The sequence below is a fragment of the Carcharodon carcharias genome, chromosome 17 (assembly GCF_017639515.1).
Source record: "Carcharodon carcharias isolate sCarCar2 chromosome 17, sCarCar2.pri, whole genome shotgun sequence".
In the NCBI taxonomy this organism is placed as follows: domain Eukaryota; kingdom Metazoa; phylum Chordata; class Chondrichthyes; order Lamniformes; family Lamnidae; genus Carcharodon; species Carcharodon carcharias.
In genome coordinates, this window is record NC_054483.1 from 74,808,565 (window position 1) to 74,830,023 (window position 21,459).

General features: G+C 39.1%; 1 protein-coding gene across 1 annotated transcript in view; it reads right to left on the minus strand.

The window, feature by feature from the left end:
* LOC121290029 (regulator of G-protein signaling 10-like) overlaps positions 1-21,459 on the minus strand; it is a 54,139-nt gene that overhangs the window by 24,709 nt on the left and 7,971 nt on the right. The gene's annotated exons all lie outside the window — the stretch shown is intronic.

Consider the following 21,459-nt stretch of genomic DNA (forward strand, 5'->3'; position numbering starts at 1 on the left):
TAACTTTTACAATCTGCTTTTCTATGGCAGAAATCTGTCTCATTTTTTTCCCCACATTTATCTACATGCTTGTTATTTGCATCTATGCAAGCAACTATTTTTTAATACAAATCATATGGCAATAATTGTGGATGGCAGGCAGAATAACAAAATTCAAGGCACAGCATTGAAAGTGGAGTGTAGTGGGCAGAATGGATGAGATTCAGTCACATTAGATTAGGCTGGCAGGCATCCAAAACTTACGCTATTATGCAACATTTAGGAGGCTTTTGTTTACACCAACTCCAATTACAAATGTATAAATCATCCAAATAATATTATACTTGACAGATCATATTTCACCAGTTTTCAACTCCTAACCAACCTGTGAAATCCAATATAACTGGTTGAAAAAAATGACAGATGACCATAGACACAAAAATAAAGCAATTTTAGCAAACAAAACGCAGAGGTAAGTAAATTACTTCAATAATTGTTATGAAAGCCAGACTCACCTCATTAAAGAGTATGGGGTGGTGTGGTGTGGAGGGGAGGGATGATGTGGGAGTGACTGGGAACTCCAGGTCCTGAGGAGCCTTGGGTGTTTTGTGCATGCATGGACCGGCAGAGGGCTGCACATGCGCAGCACAGCTTTTTGGCATTCTCAGGGCACCTGTGTGAAAAGGCAAAAAAAAGGTGCAAAAACCCAAGGCATGTGACCAGGAGTAGGGCACCATAATGGGAAAGAGACCCAAACGCCACCAGGGGTCAGGGAGAGTTCCCTAGGAACTCCCAGACAGGGGATAGAGAGGGGACCGGGAGAGGTCCCAATTAATTTAGGAAGAAAGAGGAGCAGAGAAAGTGGCTCCAAGCAGAAAAAGGGTTCAGTTGGCAGACTTTAAGGGGTGAGGTCTCAGGAGAAGCTCTGGTGATTAAAGAGGGCTCAGAAGAAACCCTGAAGATCTAAGAAAATGCAGAACGTTGGGGACTCCATGCTGCAGGTCACTGGGGCAAAGGTACCCCTTTGGAGCAGTAGTATTCTGCTCTGCGCAGCCAAAGAGCTGAAGTTGTGCTTGCTAGTTGGTGCTTGAGGGCACACTCGGGGATCCAGGGGAACAGAATCTCAGGATTGAAACCCTGCAAGATGAGCCGACATTAACGCCATCCAAGTTGAAGTAACTTTTGAAGATATTTCTTCAAAGGTGAAGACTTGTTTGCTTAAAGCCCATGGAATCCTGTGGCTATATTCTCTTAGTAAGTGTCTTGAATCTTAAACTTTGTCCACTTTAAACAAAAAGTTAAGATCCTGACTGGATGTTGCCAAAAATTTGGTCCCGGGTCATAACATAATAAAGTTTAAGACATTACCCTACTATTCTGGGATAGAAACTATTAAAGCTTCATGTGTTTTTTACCAACACTACATTGACAAGTTTCCATTGTTCCAAAATCACAAGGGCTCTTTTGTGATTAATCCCAAAATCTTCCTATGTCCCAAATTCATTTTGTTCAGATTAAGTGAAAGAAAAAGAAATGGCACATTTATATAGGACATTACTTAGCTTTATATTTAAACATCTCAAAGTCCTTCACATTCAATGAATTGATTTGAAATGGAGTTACTGTTGTTAGAGGCAAAAGCAATAGCAAGAGCCACAAACAGCGATGAAGTGAATGACCAAATTACCCATTTCTAATTGGATTGGTTAAGGAAAAAAAGATTAATCAGGATATTGGGAAAACTGTTCCACTATAATTTTTAGCTATTTTTATACAGCTGCTTGTTTAAGTCTGGTTCTAGGAGATGCTTGAGCCAACTCTAAGGCCAGGATTTTTCATTGGTCGGACGGGCTCGGCAGGAGTGGATGGTCGGCTCAACACTGCCATTTTACGTGGGTGGGCCAATTAAGGCTGCCTCCACGAGCGGTGAGCACTACCTGTGTGGGCAGGAAAGGGGAGGAGGGAAAGTCAGGTCCAGTGATCTTCTGCGCATGCGCGCGCGGAGGAGCTCTTCAATCTCTGAGGCACGGAGCTGCCTCAGGGAGATTGATGCACTTTTTAAAAAAATAAATACAAACAATAAAAATTTAATGAACGTCCCCTCATGTGACTGCATCACATGGGATGGAACATGTTTTTATATGCTCATTATTAGCTTTAGGAAACCTCATTTCCCTCGCGGGTGAGGTCTCCTGGCCTTTTCATCTGCCCGTCAACCGTTAGGTTGGACGGGCAGCATAACATTCATGTTAATTACCTGTTTAATGCCTAATAGGCCTATCAATTATCGGGGAGCGTGCAGCTGACTCCAGCACGCGTCCACCGAACAAAATATCATGAGACAACACGATAATGTTGGGACACGCCCAATGTCATCGCGCCTCATTTTATGTTCCGACGTGTTGGGCCCACCCCCGCACGCCAAATGGAAAATTCTGCAAGGGTTACCCAACAAAGTCTGGCTCCCTTATCCCAGTGACAGAATTGTAAACTCTAGAAACATTTGGCCCATGATTCTCCTGCCAGGATAAGGGAGGCAGATTTAGAAGTCATGAATGGGAAGAGCCAGTACACAGATAATGGTCTCCAAAATCTGACCTAACTAATTACCAGCGTAAAACCAGCTTTTAACATCCATTCGAACTGTCAAAATGGGCTGTTCCTTACCCAATGTAGTGTAAAGGGTTAATAGCTGTTATGCTAACAGCTAGAGTGCATCATCAGTAATATCAAGCTTGGCCTGAATAGCCAAGTGGTTATGGTACTGGGTTTGTAACCCCAAGATCAAGAGTTCAAATCTCACAATGGCAAACTATGAAACAATGTAACTTCATCTGAAACAGATGGAAACAGGTTTACTCAAAAAGAGTATCAGTAATATCAGATGATGCTGAATCACATGTAACTGAAGCCTGAGGGAAGAAGGTTCTACTTAAGAAGTTCTGCTTAAGTGTGTCTATAAATGTTCACTAGTTTGCAACAGCATGGCTTCCAGCTTTCTTTTATCAAAGACACCCAGAGCCTGGTCATGATATTAATGCACCTAATGCCAGGCCCCTTTGTACATCAACATTTCCCAATCTAACACCATTTAAATAATACTCTGCTATTCTTTTTTTTCTACCAAAGTGGATAACTTCACACTTATCCATGTTATACTGCATCTGTCATGTATTTGCCCACTCAAATAAGTATAAATTGCCTCAAAGCCTCCTTACCGCTCACATTCCCACCATGTTTCATGTTGTCAGCATACTTGGAAATATTACGTTGGTTCCTTCATCCAAATCATTGTTATATATTATGTATAGCTGGGGCCCAAGCAATGATCCCTGTGGTACCCCATTAGTCACCGCCACTCCAAAAAAGACCCGTTTATTCCTACTCTCTGTTTCATGTCTGCTAACCAATTCTCAATCTATGCCAATATATTACCCCAATCCCATGTGCTTTAATTTTACACACTAACCCCTTAAGTGGGACCTTATCAAAAGCTTTCTGAAAATCCAAATACACCACATCCACTGGTTCTCCTTTATCTATTCGTTAGTTGCATCCTCAAAAAACTTCAGTAGCTTTGTCAAACATGATTTCCCTTTCATAAATCCATGGTGATTTTGTCTAATCTGCTGATATTTTCTAAGTGTCCTGTTATCACATCCTTATAATAGACTCTAGCATTTTCCCTATTACTGATATTAGGCTAACTGATCTGTAATTCGCTGTTTTCTCCCTTCTTTCTTTGATAGTGGAATTACATTTGCCACCCTCCAGTGTGCCAGGACTGTTCCAGAATCTACAGAATTTTGGAAGATGAAAGCCATCGCATCCACTATTTCCAAGGCCACCTCCTTTAGTGCCCTGGGATGTAGATTATCCCTGGGCGGCCCTGGGGATTTAACAGTTTTCAGTGCCAGTAATTTCTCCAGCACCATTGTTTTAGTAATACTAATTTCCTTCAATTCCGCCTTCTCACTAGACTCTCGTATTTCTGGTTCCCTAGAATTTCTGGGAAGTTATTTGTGTTTTCTCCGTGAAGACAGAACTGAAGTAGCTGTTTAATTGCTCTGCCATCTTCTCGTTGTCTATTATAAATTCTCCTGTTTCCGATTGTAAGGGACCTACATTTGTTTTTGCTAATCTTTTTCTTTTTGCATACTTACTGAAACTTTTACAGTCTGCTTTTATGTTCCTTGCAAGTTTACTCTCATAATCAACTTCTTGGTCATTCTTTGCTGGCTTAAATCAAGTGCTAGAAAGGAAATCTCTAAAGTTAATTGGATGGATGCAAGAAATCAACTATTTGATTGTACATGGCATTTCTTTTTGTAAAACAAAGAAATTGTTAGGGATCTTCAGAGGAGGAAAATCTCTCAATGTAATGCTTTGTATAGAATATGGAGGTTTTTGATTTAATTGTTTTGAAATTTTAGTTGCGCATATTAACATTGATTTTTACTTAGAGAGAAGGGAGTCTGTTAATTGCAAATTAACTGTTTATGCAAGTGGTGGGCTTTAAATGGGGATTCACTTGAGCCCCTATAAAAATAATAATTAAAACTGTGGTACTGGGTTAGGAGGTGCATACTTGTACTGTGCAACTCTATAAATATATAAGTGTGTAATAATTAACTTCAGTTCTACCCTTCGTCCCGACTGGCTTTCTGGAATAGCCCCACTTCACCACTAATTGCTGCCAAAACCCTTATCCTCACCTCTGCCACATCCAGACCTGATTTTGCCAGTGTTTCTCATGTCAGCCTCCTAACCTGCACTCTGTAGATTCCAACTCATGCAAAACTTCATGGTCCACATCACTGCACCTACTGATTGACACTGGATTTCTGCCCCTCAATGGATCAAATTTAAATTCCTTGTCTTTATCTGCATACCCCTTCGAAGTCTTGCTATACTCTCCTTCAATCTACAAAACCTCCCATGCCCATTGCTCCTCTGACTCTGGGATTCTGCATATCAAACGTTCACTTCCTTCCACAGCACCTTTGCCTTGGTGAGACTTCAAACTACACTCTGAAGCTATCTTCCCAATCCCTCTGCCATTTGACCTCAGCTTTTCACAACTAGTCTCTTCAACCAAGCTTTTGCTTGTATCCTCAAGCCTTCTGAACAATGGCTTGAACTCCACTTCTTTCTTCCACTCTAAAGTATCTTGGGATGTTTTCTATGTTAAAAGCTTTATATGAATGTATGTTGTATTCTGGACTCATGTAAAGAATGACTACATAAATTAGGTGCTATTCCTGCAAAACTTTGGAGGAATGATGGTATCATCCAGGTCTTTAAAATATTGAGAGACATATATGATGTTTTCATAAGCCGGCTATTTAATTTGGGCTGTGAACATAAATGAGAGTAAACAAATTTAAAATTAACAAGTGAGATTATAAATTAGAAGAATTTTTTTCAGTTGTGGGCATTTGATGCTCTATCAATCAGCTTTTTCAAAATGGAGCTGGAGAAGTAAAATGATTAGAAGTTGCAAGGAATATAGGTCAATTGCCATGTTCCAATTTTTCAAAAGCCTTGTTAATGAGATTGAGGGTCAAATCCACATGGTCAGCGAACATAGAAATCCATGAGTTTTTCTTGAATATTTTAGGGGACCAGTTACGTACGCAGTGTTAACTGTCAAAAGATCAAATAGGTGAGGTGGAGTTTCTTTTAGGGTAGACTATATAACCTTTGTGAAAAAAACAAAATTGTCAAGCTCTCTTATCCTCTGCTCGCAACCATAGCTTTATACATCAGCTAAACTTTCAAATGGATATACAAGGAAACCATTGTCTGATAAAATATGACCTGTGGCTCATTGTAGACAGCAACAAATTGTTTACCCTAGGTTAGACTCTACAAAATGTATACTAATTTAATATAAAAACAGAAAATGTTGCAAGTGCAAAGCAGGTCTAAAAGAGTAAAGATCCTGGCAAAGTGTCTATGTAGAAAACATTGATCTATTGATTCTCTGAATGTTTCTCGCAATTCCTGATTTTATTTCAGATTGTCATCATTTGCAGGGACTTTTAATCCCCTCTGCAGGGTGAATCTAATCCAAGGCATTGCAAAAGCAAACATACCCAGATTCTTAAGTCATATTTACTCTTTCGTATAATCACTTGGTCTAGGCACCAGGACTCTGATTAAACAAAATATTTAAAGTAGTTTCTGCAAGTGTAGGAATTCTAACATTATGTAACTTACATTAGATCTGAAACAAGACAGAGTTGTGCCAATGTGGAGATGCTTGAGGAAATTTCAGAACACATGGTGAAAGTTAGAGGGAAAAACTTGCCAAGAAACTCTAAGGCATCTCTTATCTGTCACTTTTAGATTGTCATTGATGAATTCCAGAAACGGGTCTCTACTTCGACCCTCAGTGATTCTATTTTTCTTTGCAGCATTTCCTGACTAACGTTGTGTTCAGTCACCAAAACAACATTTTGATAATGTCATGAGGAAATCACAAGCCTAAACATTTGATTATCAAAATGATGACCCATATGCAGTTAGGTGACATAATAAATTGTGTAGATGGGAGCAGAAAGTTACAAATGTACATCGATGGATTGATTAATTGAGTGAGCAAATCAGCAGATGGAGTTCAATGTAGGGAGCTATGAGGTCATCTACTTTGAATCTAAGAAAAACAGATCACAGTATTTCATAAATGATAAGCAGCTAGGGGCTGTGGAGGAGCAGAAAATTGTAATTGTACCATCCACATGCAAATATCAAATTTGAATAAAACCAATGAACTACAGCCTTTGTCACATCAACTATACAATCTGGAATTTGATTAACATTCCAAAAGCTATTTTGCAGCAAGAAAATAAAAGCATTTAGAACTTACACTTATATAATGCCTTTTCCATCCTCAGGATGTTGCAAAATGTTTCACTGCCAGTGAATTTCTTTTGAAGAGTAATCACTTGTTATGTTAGTTAACGAGGAAGCTGATTTGTGTGCAACCAAGTCATACAAACAACAAATGTAATAAATGTTCAATTAATCTGTCTCATGCTCTTCCTCCAATAGTTTCACAAGATTTTACTTATACCTGACCAAGCAGATGGGACCGCAGTTTAATTTCTCACCCAAAAAGCAACAATGAAACATTTCCCTGTTGTAATATGCCTTTTGGGGTAGCATCATGCCTTCACTAGGAGGGAAGTATCATGTGATCCAGCCTCAGTTTTGGCCTGTGAATAGAACACATTATACACGGCCATGCTGCTGATGTCTTCAAGCTTTCTATCCATGTATATACGTTCTTATGTGCCTGGTTTAAATTAATGAAGCCACATTGTGTTTACACAATCCCTTAGTGATTAGTGCCTTTATATCATTATAAAAACACAATGTGGTGGTAAAACAGTGTGGCAGCAAGATTCAGTATACGTACGACATGGCAAAAAGTTTTAGATCACGCTACATGGCATGAGATGACCCTCGACGTTTTGGTCAGACCGCAACAAAGTTGCAGCATCAGACTGTTGCAATCCCAATGTGCTGACTGCACAGAAAAGCTTTGAAGACACAGGCCGGAACAGTGCTCAAATAAAGAGCTGGTTAGCAGATGGATCCCTCATGATGAGATTGCAGTGCATAGCATGTTAGTCAGTGAGTGGGGCAGAGCATCGAGGGGATTAGTAACAGGTTAGCTGAGTCAGGAAAGGTGAGTGACCAGAGTGTGGGCTGGATCGATAGCAAGGGAGAGTCAAATTGTTAAACGATCATAGATATTGAGCTAGAGAAGGCTGTGATTATAACAGGTGACTTCAAGTTATTGAACAATGAATGAATAAAACAAGGAGGAAGGTCAAAGGGATATTGTCAATGTCCACAAAATTCCCCTGTTTGAATTGGGGTGCAGCTGATCCAAATTCGAAATGTTTAAACAACATACAGAGCTATGGTTTCTTGATCCAGGTGTGTCTGAACCAGAGAAGTGAGCCATAAAAATTTGCCTAACAATTGGGCAAGCTGTGGTGTCATGGTATTGTCACTGGACTAGTAATCCAGGGACCCAGGGTAATGCTCTGGGGAACTGGGTTCAAATCCCACTACAGCAGAGGGTGAAATTTGAATTCAATAAAAATCTGGAATGAATCGATTGTCATGAAAACCCATTAGGTTCACTAATGTCCTTTAGGGAATGAAATTGTCCTTACCTGGTCTGGCCCTACATGCAACTCTGGACCCACAGCAATGTGGTTAACACTTAAATGGAACCTATGCCACATGGACTGCAGTGGTTCAAGGCAGCAGCTCACCACCACCTTCTCAAGGGCAATTAAGGATGGGCAATAAATGCTGGCCTAGCCAGCAATGCCCACATCCCATGAATGAATTTTTAAAAGTTGTGAATAAAGGTCTACACAGGCAGATTAACAGCAGAAGAGCTTAAGTATCCCCAGAAGGTATGGACTACATTGGAAGCCTAGTTCAGAATCAGGTTAAAATTCCATATTCATAACTAGAATTCATGTCATTTCCGGTAAGGCTACATACTGTGATTTTTCAGACACGGAACTAGCAGACAGAATTGTTAAGCTGGTGGTCACAACCACTCCCACGGAAGCATTCCAGATAGGTCTGCTCATCAAACCCAAAATGTACAGCATTGAAGAACTATTTAAGAATGGATGTAAGTACAAAGTAATCCTCAGGTTGATGAAGCTTACAGGTCCTAAATACAACCCCAGAAGTTGGCACCCTTAGTAGCACATATCCAAACTCTCATGAAAGTGTAATAATTTTTATAATATTTTTCTGGTTTATTGTAAAGTAGGTTTATGGGGGCAAGTATAGTTGGGTCTGTCTGTGTGTGATGTAATTACATTTGCAGTCAAGTAGACTGCAAGTTTGAACTCATCAAAAGAAGCTAGGTGCTTGACATGCTAATGAGTAAACACGGATGCTGGCTTAGCATGTAAGATGTGAAGGGAATTTGCATTTTTAAATAAATGAAGGGACATTTGGATTTCAAAGGGATCCCAATCTGTTTACAACTAGCCATATAAGCAAGACTAAGGGATGTGTTTATTTTTTTCTAAGGGTTACTGACAATGTATAGTGACAACATGAAAGTTTTTAGTTATGAGGGAGATACAGTTTCAAAGACATATGAAGCAGTAGAATTTACATATTAAGAAGAGAGAAACATATATAATAGGAGAATGAGGCTATGTACCAGGGGAAGGCTATGTGTGATCTAACAAAAGTGTGTGAAATAGCCTAAATGGAGCCTCCAATTTTTGTGCATAAGTTTGTTGTCTACCAAAACTGAAGCTGGAGAAAAGCCATTTGGAATTCCACTGTCCAGGGTATTGTGTTAATTTGCTGGATTGGTTTAAAATCTAAAATCTATTTTTGGACTGTTGCCTTATAGGGGGTCTAACTGTAAGTCCGGTTAATTAGGAGTTTTAGGAATTATTATAGTAGTAATTGTAGTCTTATGTATGTGTTTGACATCTTTTATTTTGTTAGTAAATATTTTAATTTAATTTTCTTAAATCTATAAAAGTCTTGGTGGACTTACTACTTTTGAATTCAGTGCACACATCTCGAAATAAATTGCAAAACCGTTTTGGTAGCGTGACCAAGTTTCCCTCATGGGTTTGGTCTGCCTGGCACACATCATCTACAATGTCATAACAAAACCTAGCTTGCCATGTAGAAGGTGCAGCCTTCTGTATGCTGCAAGGAAATGCCCAGCTTTCCAGCAATTCTGCAAGGCACGTGGCAGGAAGAGCCATTGTCAGTGCACCAAAGGCTATTGCAGCTACAAAAAAGCTGTGTACTGATCCAAAGAGACCATACACAATGGGTATCTTCGAGCTATAATAATGCCTATCTGGTATCATGTCAAACATATACATGAGGTGACTGACAAACCAGAAAATGACAATTATGTGCGTGGCGAGAAAAGGGTGGCGAAAACAAGTTTCACAGAGAATCTCATGGAAAACATAGATACTGTCACACCATCTGAAATGTTTGCCAAGATTCAAATTATTTGCCTTAAAAGTTGTTAACTACTCATTATTGGCCAAGATTGACATAGGGTCAAGTGCCAACATAATACCCTTGAATTCTAAAAGACATTTATTCACAGACATGGAAGGCCATGGTGAAACCTACTACTGTGCAACTTTCATCATACAATGGTTCACTAATTCCATGTGCAGGATCCAGAGACTTGGAATGCAAGTACAATCAATCCTCCTGGGTGTCAAAGATGTTCTACCTCGTGGAGACTAAAGGTCCAGCAATTATCGGTCTACCAGCATGCTGTGACCTTGCACTCATGACAATCCATGGAATCAGTCAGACCTCATCAATTTCAAACTACTCCTATCACCTCCATTCATGACCCAACATTGAAATATCCAGAATGTTTTGAAAAAATTGGCAGTTTCAAGGCAGCTGCAACATTACACTTGCAAGAGAATGCAAGTCTGTCAATTGATGCACCACACGTTCAGCATCCACTTACAAGACAAATTGAAGGCCGAACTGGACAAAATAAAGAGAGTGAAACATAACAATGCAAGAGCACACAGGTTGGTGTAACTCAATCACGTCATAAAGGGGGTCGGATCATTGAGAGTATGCCTCAATCCACGACGTTTAAACATAGTTTTGAAATGCCATCCTTGCAAAATACCCATATTAGAGTTAAATCCGAGATGTGCAGCTGCAAAATTCTTCTCTAAGCTTGATGGGAAAATGTGAAGTTGTTCACTTTGGCAGGAAGAATAAAAAAGCAGAGTATTACTTAAACAGAGAGTAACTGCAGAATTCAGAGGGGCAGAGGGATCTAGGTTTTCTTGTGCATGAGTCATAAAAAATTAATATGCAGATACAGCATGTAATCAAGAAAGCTAATAGAATGTTATTCATTATTACAAAAGTAATTGAACATCAAAGTAAGGATGTTATGCTTCAATTATATAGGGCATTGCTGAAACCGCACCTCGAACACTCTGTGCAGTTTTGGTCTCCTTATTAAAGGAAGGATGTAAATGCATTGGAGCGATTCATAAGAACATAAGAAATGAGAGCAGGAATGTGCTATTTGGCCCCTCAAACCTGCCCCGCCATTCAATAAGATCATGGCTGATCTACCCCGGCCTCAACTCCTCTTTCGTGCCAGCTCCTCATAGCCCTCAATGCCCCGATATTTCAAAAATCTATCTACCTCCTCTTTAAATGCTTTCAGTGATCTAACCTCCACAACTCTCTGGGGTAGAGAATTCCAGACATGCACTACCCTCAGAGAAGAAACTTCTTTGCATCTCAGTTTTAAATGAGTGTCCCCTTATTCTGTAACTATGTCCCCTAGTTCGAGATTCCCCCACTAGTGGAAACATCTTTTCAACATCTACCCTATCAAGCCCCCTCAGAATCTTGTATGTTTCTATAAGATCACTCCTCATTCTTCTAAACTCTAATGAATAAAGGCCTAACCTGTTCTCCCATCCTTGATCAGTCAACCCCTTCATCCCAGGAATCAGCCTAGTGAATCTCTTTTTAACTGCCTCAAATGCCAGTATATCCTTTCTTAAATACAGAGGAAATTTACTAGATTGATACCTGGAATGAGTGGGTTGTCTTATGAGGAGAGGTTAGACAGACTGGGCTCGTTTCCACTGGAGGTTAGCATAGTGAGGAGTAACTTGATTGAAGTATATAAGATCCTGAAAGATCTTGACAAGGTGGGCATGTAAAAAATGTTTTTTTTCTGGTGGGTAAGTCCAGAACTAAGGGTCTCCCTTATAGGACAGAGATGAGGAGAAACTTCTGAGGGCTGTGTGACTTTGGAACTCTCTACCTCAGAAGGCAGTGGAAACAGATTACGGAATATTTTTAAGGCAGAGGTAGATAGGTTCTTGTTAGGCAAGGGAATCAAAGGTTATTCGGGGGTAAATGGGTAGAACTCAAAACACAAACAGACCAGCCATGATCTTATTGAATGGCAGAGCAGACTCGAGGAGCCGAATGGCCTACTTCTGCTCCTATTTCATATGTGTGTTAAGCCGTTGGTCGGTACATCTCACAGAGAAGTCCCAAGAGCTTACTACATTTCGTACCCTGTTCAGATGATACGGTTTTCAATGACTTCCTTTCAGGCTGTTAGCCAGGATCTCATTCAAGCTTACATGGCAGCTTGACATGCCAGGATGCACCTGTATTACTGATGCAATTATTCATCTCACAACAGCAAAGCAAGAACATGACCATAATCTGCACTTATTGATGCAAGCGGCACAATGAAGAATTGGCGTTCAACAGTCTGAAATGTGCCATCAACGTACAGGAGATAAATTTCTTTGGTTCTATTTATTCCAGCGCTGGCACACATCCTGATCCAAGTAAGCCATGCCATCTCATCAAGATAAAGGTGATCTCCAAAGATGTCTAAGTCTCTTTAATTTCTTGTCTCCCGATTTCATTCTTCATTGCCAGGGGAACTGTTGAGAGGATGTGTCTTTCCTGTGGCACGTTGACCACCAATACCTCTTCAAAGCACTGTTATGGCCGTTATCAGAAGCATCAACATTGCAATCTTTACTATCCTAGGGACACAACTACCCTAGAGATAGATGCCTCAAAATGTCTGGGAGCAGGCAAACTACAAAAAGGCAAACCAATTGCATTTACTTCAAAATCTTTGTCTGTAATGTAATCCAACCACTCCAATGAGTGGGATACATTAGCTTATTTGCAATCATGCATATTTCATACTTATCTATTTGGCAAAAAATTGGTGGTAGAGACCAACCACAAGCCACTGGAAATTTGGCAAAAAAAACCATTGACCAGTGGACCACCAAAATTGTGTCTCTTGATAAAGATTTATGATTATGACTGAGATCAGGTACAAGCCAGGTAACTTCATGGTATGGATACGCTTAACAGATTGCCGAACCCAGCAAAAACAGATGATGTATCCTTGGATCTACAACTTGGAGAACATCAGTTTGATGTCAATGAAGTCAAATTGTGCACAACGCAAATTCCAGCATCTATGAGAAGAAACAGCAAAAGATTCTACACTACAGAAACTGTGGAAAACCATCATTGAAAAATGGCCTGGTTCAATTCAGCATGTCCATGATCACGAGACCATTTTTGACCTTACCAGTACATCTCGTCAGGGAGTCATTTTTAAAGTCAGGCAGATCACCATGCCAAAATCTGTGCGACCTGATATTCTTCAACAATCTAATCAATCACACACATGGGCATAGATCAGATGAGAAGACCTGCAAGAGAAACAGCCTATTGGCTGGGTATGAACAATGATATTGAAGTCGTTGTCAAGCAGTACGAGGTATGTCAAGAGTATATGCCAGGTTGGCACAAAGCATCATTGATTCCACATGAAGTTCCTGCCCATCCTTGATCCAAAATTGCATCCAGCCTCTTTCATATCCCTGGTACTAACTTCTTTAATTACTTTACCAAGTACCCTATTATTTGAAAATTGCACAATATGTCAAGCACAATGGTCACAAAAGTGCTCTTTTCAGTTTATTTGGTGTGCCTAGAGAGATCACTTCAGATAACAGTCCGCAATTTATTGTAAGCCATTTCAAGATATGTGAGAAGTGGAATATCAATCACGCTACTTCTTCTCATTACCCTGGATCTAATGGCCTAGTTGAATGAATGATTCACACAGTGAAATCCCTAATTCTCAAATGTAGACAGACCAAGATCATCCACAGGTTGCAATGTTACATCTGAGAGCAACATCTTTTTTAATGCAACAATTCATCACTGGCAGAGCTCATGTTTGGCAGGCCAGTGCATACCACTCTGCCTACTCTCAGATGAAAGAGCAACTTTTGAAAATGAAAGAGAAGATGACTAATGTGCACAATGAAAATGTGGGTAGATTTGCCAAGTTTATAGTTGCAACAACAAGTTCGCATTCAGGTTCCCGCAGAAGGCTTGTAGCAACCAGCTATGGTAACAAGGATTTGTTCGGAACCAAGGCCCTATGAAGTCATTACACACCAAGGCATAACTGAGGACAAATCTGATCCATTCCAGTTCCTTAACCACCATACGGTCCTATTGCATGTCGGACAAGATCCAAAATGCAACCAGGAATGGCAATACATGAACATGTACTGTAAATTGTTATCCTTCTTTGGAAGGGGGTGACAGTATCTTTAAAACAAAGGGGATCTTGTAATATATCTTTAAGGGATAGCAGCATGCCATCACTAGAAGGAAAGTGTCATGTGAGCCAGCCTCAGTTTCACCTTGGCCTGTGAACAGAACACAGACTCACACAGCTCTGCTGTTGATGTCTCAAAGCCTAGTATCCATCTGGATATATGTTCTTTTGTGCCTGGTTTAAATAAATGAACCCACAACATCTTTTACACAATCCCTTATATCTTTATAAAAACATGACATTCTCCAATAGGTTCCATATTTCGCCACCAAAAATCACTTTGGACACCCTTCCCTCATGCACTCACCTCCAACAAAAAAGTGCAATGAGTCCATGGACTTCTTTGTCACTAAGATCGAGACCATTAGTTCAGCTGCCTCTGCCCCTTCCCTTAGCCCACCAAGTCAAACTTCTCCTAAGGTTCTCTTCTGCCTTAGCCTAAACTTGCATCTTTTGTTCTAGTTTTTCTCCTATTTCTCCTCATGTCCTCAATGCTCATTTTGTTCATGAGACCCACCTCCTGCTCATTTGACCCTATTCTCACCAATCTACTAACGATCCAACAACCCTTCCTAACCCATGTTAGCTGATGTTGCTCACAGCTCCCTCTCACTAGCTACTGTCACCCTCCCCTGCAAATCTGTGATATCATCATTCCCACCCCCACCCCAGAAAAACCAACTTTGACCTTTTCATCCTAAAATTATCATCTCTTCTCCATTATCCCTTTCCTCTCAAGTCCATGTGTTATCACCCACCAAATCTGTGCCATCTTTTCTGCAACTCCATGTTTCAATTCATCCAATTAGGTTCCTGAACCACCACAGCACTTAAAATGTTCTTTAAAAAATTTTATAAATAACATCCTGTGACTATACAACTACAGCGAATTATACCTACTTATCCTCCTCTGTTTGTACCACCATTTTTTTCCACTGCCTCTTTATTGTGCAGCTGAAGGCCCTTCCAGTCATGGTCAGAGTATCACCTGCAATTACTTCCTCCTATTTTTCATTTACATGCTGCACCTCAATGACATCATCCAAAAACAAAACATCATGTTCACATGTTAGTTGATGACACCCAGCCACGCCTCACTACTACCTTTCTTGACAACCTGTATATTTATTTGTCAAACTGCTTGTCTGACATGCAGAAATTTCTTTCCATGAAATATTGGGAAGACTGAAGCTACTGTCTTCAGTCCCTGCCACAAACTCCATTCCCTAGCTATTGACTCCATCCTTCTCCCTGGTCTTTGGCTGAAGGCTAAGCCTGACAGTTCGCAACCTTTGGTATTGTATTTGACAGAGAGATGACCTTCTGACCACTCCATCACTCCATCATCAAGACTGCCTACTTGCACATCCATAACATCACCCGTTTCTGCCTGTCTCAGGTCTTCTGCTGCTGAAACCATCATCCATGCCTTTGTTACCTCCTGACCTTTCGAATGCTCTCCTGATCCACTTCCCACTTTGTACCTCCTGTAAACTTGAGCTCATCCAAAACTCTCTGCCTGTATCCTAACTCATATCTAGTCACATTCACCCGTCAACCCTGTCCTCACTAACTGACATTGGCTCCAAATCCAGCAACACTTGGATTTTAAAATGTTTTCCTTGTTTTCAAATCTCTATATATATAGTCTTGCCTCTCCCTATCTCTCTAACCTCCTTCAGCCTTATAACTCACCAAGATCTAATTCTATAATCTGCTCTCTAATTTTTATCTCTCAACTATTGGTAAATATGCCTTCAGCTTCCTAGCTCCAAAGCTCTGGAAATCTCTTTCAAAACCCCTCTGCCTCTCCTTCTTCCTTTTCAAGACATTCTTTAAAACCTACCTCTTTGACCTAGCTTTTGATCACCATGGGCAGCATTTTTCCCCCATCGGGGGGGGGGGGGGGGGGGGGGGGGGGCGGGGTTGTGAGGGCGCAGGCGGACGGATTTCCGATCGGTGCCCCCAGTTGGGGTTGCGCCTCCATTTTATGTGGGCAGGTCTTAAGTGGCCCGCCCAGAGTGATGTCCGCCTGGAAGCTCTGTGCACTCCCTTGTGGGCAGGGGTGGGGTATTCCCTGAGCCAGGAGTGCACTCCTTCGTGCATACGCGCGGAAGAATGCACAGATCTCCCTGAGGCAAAGTGCTGCCTCAGGGAGATTGGCTTAATTTTGAAAACTTTATTAAAGGGAGAAAAAAAATTCCTGATGTGTCCCCTCATGTGGCACTGTCACATGAACAGGGACATGGCACTTACTTTTATTTTAAAATTTTAAATCCCTCATGAAACCTCATCCCACCCATGGATGAGATTTCATGTTTTTTCTGAAGGCCGCCTGGGCTCTTCACCTGCCTGCCAACCTTAAGCTTGGATGGGCAGCTCCACTAATTGGGTTAATTACTTTTTTTAAAGGCCTTAAGTGGCCGTTGACAGTTTGGCAGCCAAACTGAAAATCTAAATGATGCATAGTGACGTCGGGATGCACACCCAACATCACTGCGCACCGCGGCCGACAGGAAAATGCTGCCCCATATCATCTGTGGTTCAGTCTCAGATTTTGTTTAACACATCTATGGAGTGCCTTGGGATGGTTTAATAGGTTGAAGTTGCATATCTGTGAGACAATGTGGAGGGATTATGATTCAGCTTTCGTTTCTGATATCTTATTATTTGATTTGTAAAAGCAAACTGGACTGACCATTGCTACATGGTACAAGTGGTTCTAATACCAAATACACACTTGAAAAGGAACAAACAGTAACTTCTTACAGTAAGAACAAGCAAAAAAAGGAGACTCCCCCACAGTTACACTCGCAGCTATCCACTTGCCCCAGCTGAAAGAACACGTGAAAATGAATGACCTCGGAGGAACAGAAGGGATAAACTTTAAAGAACATAAATAAAAATCACTGATATTGTCTAATAGATAAAGCTGACAGGAGAAATCTCAGTATCAAAAAATCCAATCAGTGATCTTGAAGTCAAATGCTTTCCACTGAAATTGCAAATATGTCAAAGCGCCAAGCTAAATTGGTTCTTCTGTGGCTGCTTTTACATCCAATGTAAAGCAATGGATGGCATTTTTCCTCAAGGTAGCTTGCATTAACTTTACAGATATACACAGATTATAGTGTCCTATCTGCTTTATAATAGAAATTAACAACTGAGTTGTTTAAAAACCAACATTTCTGCTTTGCTACAGAATTCTCATTGTACTCACTAGCAGTTCACCAGCCAAACTGGCAACAGTCTCAATTTCACTCCAAAAATAAATAGTCATGGGTTTATATAAAGTAAATGAAACATGGGCTATTTGGGGAGTGAACTGTTGAATATTACTGCCTGGCAGACTGTAAACTATTAGAAGTAAACTGGCCAATCAGTTTTGTCTCCTAGCTGAATTTAGAGCTTAAGTAAATGTTCTGCCATGGATCAATAAGTCTAGTCCCAGGATATTTCTAAATCCTGATAAATCTTTCATCAACTCCCCTGTTTGACGACTCAGCATTTTTGTCCCAGATTTTAAAACAGGCAGGCTATTTGTGCCAACGTTAAAATATCTCCGCATTTCAATAACCAGCAAAACATTTATGATGTAATTTTATTACATAAAGTTGCTTATTTGAATGTTGCACAATTGCAAAGCACTTTCTTCAAGAAATCCCAAATAATTCAAGAAAACTGATACACTTATGAATGTATCAGGATATTTCATGTAACTATTCTGTATTTGAGAATTTGTCAAGACATAAAACTGTTACTATTGGCATTGTTTGACAAACGAAAACAAGAGGAAAAACTGATTTTCTGTTCAATACTGATTCAGGAAGGGCTCCATCTGAACAGGAAGTCAAAACAAAATTAGGAAAGCAAAGAGGAACTACAAAATTAAATTAGTAAGCTATGTACAAGGAAATAGAGTATTCTACAGGTAAATCAATAATATAAGGAAAGGGACAGGACCACAAAAGGATATGCAAGATAAACTCAGGCAATAACAGTGAAATGGCAAAAATATTTTTAGTTACTTTGCTCAGTATTTGCCAGGGAGACTAAGGTGGGCATGATGTTGGAGAATAAAAATGATATAAAGACAGTTAAAGCGAAAAGACTGAAGTAGTAGATTTGAAAAAAAAGTTAATTTTGAGGGTATGAAAATTGAACTAGGGAAAGAAATTTTGACCATGAGATAGCAGAAAGGACAAATAAAGTTGTGGATAGGACCTTACAAAGACAAGTGGAGGTATCTGGCAAAAATAGCTAGCATCTGAAGATAAAAGAAATAGAAGAGGAAAGTACAAGTCAAACCAAGGAAAGGAATTGGAGCAAGATAAATGGTCAGGAAATAGATATAGTTTTATACAGAACATAAGTATAAAATGACTTAAAAATGTGAGAGAAGCAACTAATAAAAACCAACTAAAGTGCCTGTACAGAGATGTGCAAAACAAAATGACGACACTCGAGGCAATAATTCTTAATGAAGAGCCACATGTAGTAGGGATAACTACAAGGCTATATTAACAGTTAAATATTGCAAGATATAATGTATTTAAAAAGGATGGGACAAGAAGAATAGGAGGTGGGGTAGCTGTACTAATTAGAGACAACATTATGATCGTAGAAGAAAAAAAACGGCATAACTGATAAGATGGAAACACAATTCATATGGACTAAGGCAACAGATTGGAAGGAATTGATCATTTTAATAGTGGTATTCTAGCCCACCTTATAGTGGAAAGGAAGTGGTGGAAGAAATATATAGGCAAATCTATGAAACGAGTAAAAAACATCAAATAATCATGGGAGATTTCAACAACATTGTAGTAACCTAACAAACAGAAAGGGAAATAGAATTTTTGCTGTGCATTCTACTTTCTTACCCTATAGTCAAGAAGCTCAATCAGAGAGGAAACACCGCTGGTTCCAGTAATGAAAATAAACCAGAACAGATGAAAATAATAAGTGTAGGGGAACATCTAAGCAATAGCAATCATAACATAATCAGATTTAAGATAATGATCAAGAAAGATGCAAGTAACACAACAACTAAAGTAATAGATAGGAAAAAAGCTGAAATTGAGGATATGAAAATGGAACTTGGAAAGGTAAACTGGAAAGAAATTTTAACAAGATAGAGCAGTGGGAAATATTTAAAATGGAGTTCAGAAGAAATACATTTCTCTAAATAAGCAAGAAAACTAGCAAATGATGAAACATCATGGACAAAAAGAAAGTGAAATTTTAAAAAGTATACAGTAATTACATAGACAATAAAGGAGATTCTACATTGGATTGAAGTAATGATTTAGGATTGTATCTTAGCCATCTTTTTAAATAGTTCAATTTGAATTCTGCTAGTTGAGACATTAACAGTTAATGCATCTGCTTATGAGGAACGTGATGCACCAATTGACTTTAAAGGTGCCAAAAGGTCTGGATTCAAGGAGTTACATCTGTCTTAATTAAATTTGCTACTTGAGGCCTCTTTGTCAGCTTTAAAGAAATAAGCAAAAGGTTTGAACTCGGCAGCCTGAACTAAGTATGATACCTTGCCTTTAAACAAGATACATGTATTTTAAATAGGTTTTAAACTGCTTTGGTCTATTAACCATATCTGTAGGACAGAACATATATGCTAGGAATTACTACTAACATTTGTTAATTTCCTTAGTATCCATGGGAATATGTTAGCATGTCTATATGAATTTTTTACGTTAGTTTATATTATTGATAAGAGGATGTAACATTGATTGTACAACTGCTCTGCATTTACAAGGGTTTGTCATTTGTTTACAATGGAATGTAACTCCTGGGGCCTAAAAGAAATAAGAGACAACATTTGTCTCAGCCAACATGACTCTAGTTACAGAAGTGGACGTGACATCGGATGACCCTCACCCTAAGCCAATGAAAAGAGTTAATTCTGGCTATTTCCTGATAAGGGACGAGGAACAGTCAGAATTGGAGATATAAGTTGGGAACTCAGTCTCTGTTGGCACAGTTTCACCATTGTTACTTCAGAGACGGAAGAAGGGCATCGCCTGTGCTGACAGCATTCAAGGATTCCTGAGTCTTGCGGGATAAGAAATTTCTATGAGTCTTTATTGTGTTAAGTATATAAAACATATAACATCTTGCTTAAGTTCTACTGATTCATAATATTGGTTGTTTGTACCTTGTTAGGTCAGGACCCTGTTGTTATAAATTTTAAAAATCAGAATCTAGATATTTGAATTAAAAGGATTTTATATCTCAAAACCCCTAAAACTTACACCATGTAAACAATAAATATGAAGAGTTTAGGAAAGCAAAGAGGAACGACAAAATTAAATTAGCAAGATATGTAAAGTATTCTACAATAACAAAAGAAAAGTAAAGAGGAATAGACCCACTTATGGATGCAAAAGGTAATCTGACTGGTAACGACAGCAAAATAGCAGAAATATTGAATAGTTACTTTGCCTCAGTACTTACCAGGGAGACTAAGAAGGTAGGCATGAAATTAGAAGAGAATAAAAATGACAAAGACATTTAAATAGAATTGAGTAGATAACTGACAAATCAAACTTAGATAGGATAAAACCTCTGGTCCAAGTGAATTTCATCCATTCATATTAAGTTGGGAAAGAGATAGCAGAGGCACTATTACATATCTATAAACATTAGTTTAAAAAGAGAACCATGCCAAAGGAGAGGCAGACAGTTAATGTAATTCCAGGGAACTATAGACAGTTTGTTTAATATCAGTAGCAGGAAAGATAATGGAAACTTTACTCAGTAATTCCAAATTTTGCTACTATCATTGGAAAATTCATAGATTTCACGTTATTTTTCACTCAAAGTTTTCAACTGACAATTTTGTAAATCCTACGACAGTATAGGTAGTATGAAATTTACTTCTGTATGTTTACTTCAGTCAGTGAGAAAATCTGTTGTCTGCTCATTATCTCTCCTCTTCCATAGACAATGAAAAAATAGATATTGCAGTACTTACATAAAATAAAAATAGATCGTGGTCTATATGATTATCTCATTTTATTCTGTGCTTTTTTCATTAAAATGAGTAAACAGAAGGAAAGATACCTCTAAGGAGTAAAATTGCACATTTAATATTAGCACTCACATATTGACAAGAAATTATCTGGCCAGTATTTTATAAAGGATTTTAACCTGCTTAAAATAAAGATCATTATGGTGCAAAACATATTAACATAAACCATATGCATACAGAAACATTTTGTTGCATTTTTATGGCATTGAAT